This window comes from Pinus tabuliformis, chromosome 1_1, assembly GCF_031772625.1.
Source record: "Pinus tabuliformis cultivar Carrire ecotype Pingquan chromosome 1_1, CPIR1, whole genome shotgun sequence".
Classification (NCBI taxonomy): domain Eukaryota; kingdom Viridiplantae; phylum Streptophyta; class Pinopsida; order Pinales; family Pinaceae; genus Pinus; species Pinus tabuliformis.
In genome coordinates, this window is record NC_142297.1 from 255,802,340 (window position 1) to 255,806,677 (window position 4,338).

The 4,338-nt window shown below is 37.4% G+C and overlaps 1 pseudogene; it reads right to left on the bottom strand.

Annotated features, from left to right (window-relative positions):
- Positions 1-3,033: 3,033 nt before the first annotated feature.
- LOC149212491 (phenylcoumaran benzylic ether reductase PT1 pseudogene) lies at positions 3,034-3,704 on the bottom strand (annotated as a pseudogene).
- Positions 3,705-4,338: the final 634 nt, after the last annotated feature.

The window sequence follows — 4,338 nt, forward strand, 5'->3', positions numbered from 1 at the left end:
TGTATCCAATTTATCCTTTAAGAACTTTTTCAAAAGCCATTGTATGCTCATAATAGCAATGTAATAATTAATATATGTTGGAAGTATGTGAGCTCCTGAATATGATATGGACATGGCAAGATATGAATATGAATGTATTCCTCCCCCCCCCCCCCCCAACTAATGGTATTGGCAATTTTATGAAATGAGGAAGAGAAATGTTTTTCCAACAATTATCATTCTAGCTTTTATGGAATTCTATGGTCAAAAGTTAGAAAATGGCGTACCTTCACTTACCCTTTGGAATGGATGAGTTGTATGTGTGGTGGCTGAAAAAAATTCTGATCATATTCTTCTTCAAGTGGCTGAACAAGAGGAGTCATGGATAGAGAGATAAGATGACTTTTTATTGCTTCTACTAAAACTTGTTGAATCTGCTCCAAAATGCTGAAAATAATAGTCTTCATGTCTTCAAAACTCATTGGCACAATTCCTACTATGTGAAAAGATGTTCTGATGTCGAACATAGTAGGAAATTGTTGCCTTAGTGGCCATTAATGGATGCCACTAGTCAACACGAGAACTCTCACCATTGATGACAATGAGAGTCAAGATGCCCAAACACATCTTGCTAGGTACAAATGAATTTGCTGATGTCGAGTCACCTAGAAGATCTAACGAACAAGGGACATTAATGTATTCCCATTGTTTGTCAGCATGAGGACTTGCCATTAAAGCATGCAAGCCTCAAGGTGTTTTTACAAAGAAATTAGACTCAAAGGACTATGGACTCAATAATTTGCATTGAAGCAGGGCTTATTTGCGGAATGAAAATAACAAGAAATGGAAGATGAAAATGGAAGATGGCAATGGAGAGTAGAAATGGAAATGGGCAATAAGCATATGAATGTGCCTCTTGCTTTTATTTGTGGGTTATGAATGGACAAAAAGAGATGGAAAGTGTATGTGAATGTAAATGGAAAATATGGAGTGGAATGAGATGAATGGTTTATTATGAAGTATGGATGTGATGGATGGATGTGATGGATGGATGTGATGGAGACAATAGTATCTGAAAGTTTTTCAAGTGTTTGGATCTGATTTTGCATCAGCATATTTCCTCTTTGTTGTTGATCATCCTCTTATGAAACAAATTGGTCTCTTAGAGAGACACCATTCTCTTGTAGTCATTTGTCCTTCCTCCTGGAACCTGCAAAAAAACTAATACTTCTTCTGCAATGGAATGTAATATTATCAAAGGAGAGAGATGGTCAATCTCTCTAGTTATGATATTTACACACAAAACTAAGAATTTGTATTAATGAAACAAGTTCTCAAAGGAAAAATCAAAAGAATTTATACCTGATTTGGAATTAGTGCCTCAAGTTGATGTTGGTTCTTTTCAGCAATTTATTTCATTATTTGCCATTTCAAACTCAAATGATGGATTTCTCATTGTGTAGATATTGTTGAGATCTTTCCAATGGTACCTAAATCATCAAAATCTGATTTTGTATGAAAAAGTTAGGCTGATTTGAACAATGAAGTTTTTTCTGGCTGCGGAATTGGGGAACAGCTGCAGAATTGGACTTTAGCTGCGGAATGTGCACAGTTCTGTAGCTAAAAATCTTGAATACAAAGTTAGCCATTCATATTTCATCATCAGTCCAAAATTAATCAATACCTTCAGAAAAGTGAGCAAATAACTTATTCATTTCATTGATTCAAAATTATTATTTTTTTTTTGACATGCAGCGACTCAGTGTGGCGACTTTGTGATAACACTCAACTTGACTTCCTTTTGACCGGGGTCTTTTTCATCAAATTTGACCGAATGAATAGGACACCATCCATGTACTGACATTTCCCTAGCTACCCATGTGACTTGTTTTGCTTGTTGACACCTGCAACCTAGAGTTTAACAAAACAGCTGCGGAAAGTTGGGCTAACTGAAACAGTCAACCATCAGTTTTGAAATTTTTTTTTTCATTCTCCATAAATATTGGAAATTTATTAATAATACCCAAAACCTTTTACAACAAAAACCTCAGATCATATCAAAGGATCATATGACAAAAAGTCCATAACAAAATTATTTTGATCCTTGGGAGTCCAAATCCTAATGTTTTGTTGTTTTTTGTTTTTTGTTTTTTTTTTTTGTTTTTTTTGTTTTTTTTTTTTTTTTTTGTGACATGAATTTCCTATATGGGAAGATGACCGTATCATTCTCTGCTCTCTCAAGGGCAGCAACAGCAGAGTATATCCATGCAGCACTCGCAGGTTTCGTAACAGCAAAAGCAGCAGCACATGGTGAATAGGCAGGCATACAAGCAGCCTTTCTCCTCATGGTGCTTCTGAACATGTTCATAGTAAGTCATTTCCTGAACACTTGGTGGAGCATACATTTTCACCCCTAAATCACAATAAACGCAGAATGCAATAAAGAAATTGACACAAATGGTGTATGCTGATCCGGACTTTTAGGACGAGTAATCTGAAATGCGAGGGAATCCTTCATTTCCCTGAATTCTTCAAACATGATTTTCTCCCAACATTTAACCGACAGTAACAAAACATGTACAGATGGGTGGCAGCAACAGAGAGTCGTGTTCAATTGAAACTGTTGTTTAACGGGGAGTCGTGTTCAATTGAAACTGTTGTTTAACGGGTTTCAATGAATTGCAATGGGTGGCATATGGGCAGAGGACGTGGTAGAGGTGGCAGCATAGAACCAAATTGGAATTCCCCTTCTTCAGGCACGCCGAATTCAATCACACATCAAACTATCAGTTAATTAACTCACGTTTTTCTTCACGCGACGGCAAAAAAAGAGGCTCCAAAGAACCGAGGATTTCTCCCAGACCGCTACAAATTTCTTCGAACGGTTTCTGGGTTATCTAACTAACCCACCTAGAAAAAAAACCCATGTTTTAGTTTTTTAAAATTCGTCTCCATTTGGGCAAATCGAATGTTTTAAGTATGACGTTTTTTCTGTGTTTACGCATTTTTCCTGAGTTGATGTTTTTATTGCTGCATTTGGTTTTCTTGTTTGATCTACTGTTCTGCAGGAAGTCTCAAGTATAAGGTCTTGTTAAGAGTTCTGGGATCGTCCACTGCCCTGATTGTGTATGTTCCAATGTCTTCCTCCTTCACATACCCGGTTTTAACATTTCCATCTCCAAAAATGACTACTTTATCCCTTGGAGGCGCTGTAAGGCCAGCCTGTGACAGTGTCGGAAGGAAATAACCAGCAAAAAAAAAAAGTTGCTGGAGACATATGTATAAGGGATGCCCGCTGCCTCGATTGCCCTACGGATTTTGACTTTCAGCTCAAATGCACTCTTGGCAGGCTCCACTACATGGACGTTATCAACATCATTCCCAAACTCAGATGGCAAAAACCTCTTGATGGTTCCAACTTCTTTAATTGCTTGGATAATATTCAACTGATTGGCTGTCCGTTCTCCTCCTACTGTGGAGATTACCACATCCACCTTCTTCAATGCCTCCACAAGGCTTGCATGATCCTCTAATGATCCATTGAGTATGTTAGCTCCTGAAGACTTGAAAGAGTCCAGAAGCTGGGCTCTCTCAGGCTTAGCAGAAGCCGGTGAGTCTCGGACGAGAAGGAAGGTGGGGTGGCCAAGAGCAACGCTGGCATTGACGACATGATGACCAATGTAGCCTGTTGCTCCAATTATCAAAATTCGGCTGATGTTTCCCATGTCTACTTTCAAATTCTAACTGTTCTGCAACAAGATAACGACAAGTGCAGTGGGGAATATAAACTCACTTCTATATGCATCTGAATTTTTGAATTTTTATATTGCTTAGTCATTCCTGTATTTTCATTTTATTGCACTAACATCTTGACTGTAAATGTGAAAAACAGAGTGGTGGCTGCGGAAACTGATTACAGCTGCGGAAACCAGTATCAGCTGCGGAAACTTGGCACAGCAACCACTTAGCTAAATAGAGATAGTTGGGCAATCTTAATGGAAATGATCATGGGGAAATAACTTTTATTGATGAAATGGATGGCATGGAGTGAAAATGGAAATGAAATGAAGTTTATTTTTTCTTTTTTCTTTTTCTTGAATCAATTGAAGTGATGAAGTTTATTTTGTCTCCTATATTTTTTCTTAACAATTCTTTTTCTGATCCTCCAGATCACACAAAGTGCAGGAGGAGAGCATACTCAAGAATTATTATTTTTCTTTTTTTTCTTTTTTTTTTACTTAACAATCCTTTTTTCTGATCCTCTAGATCACACAAAGTGCAAGAGGAGAGCATACTCAATAATTATTAACCTCTTTTTTTTTCATATGTAAGAAATAAGGTCTCCTAATTACACTTCCC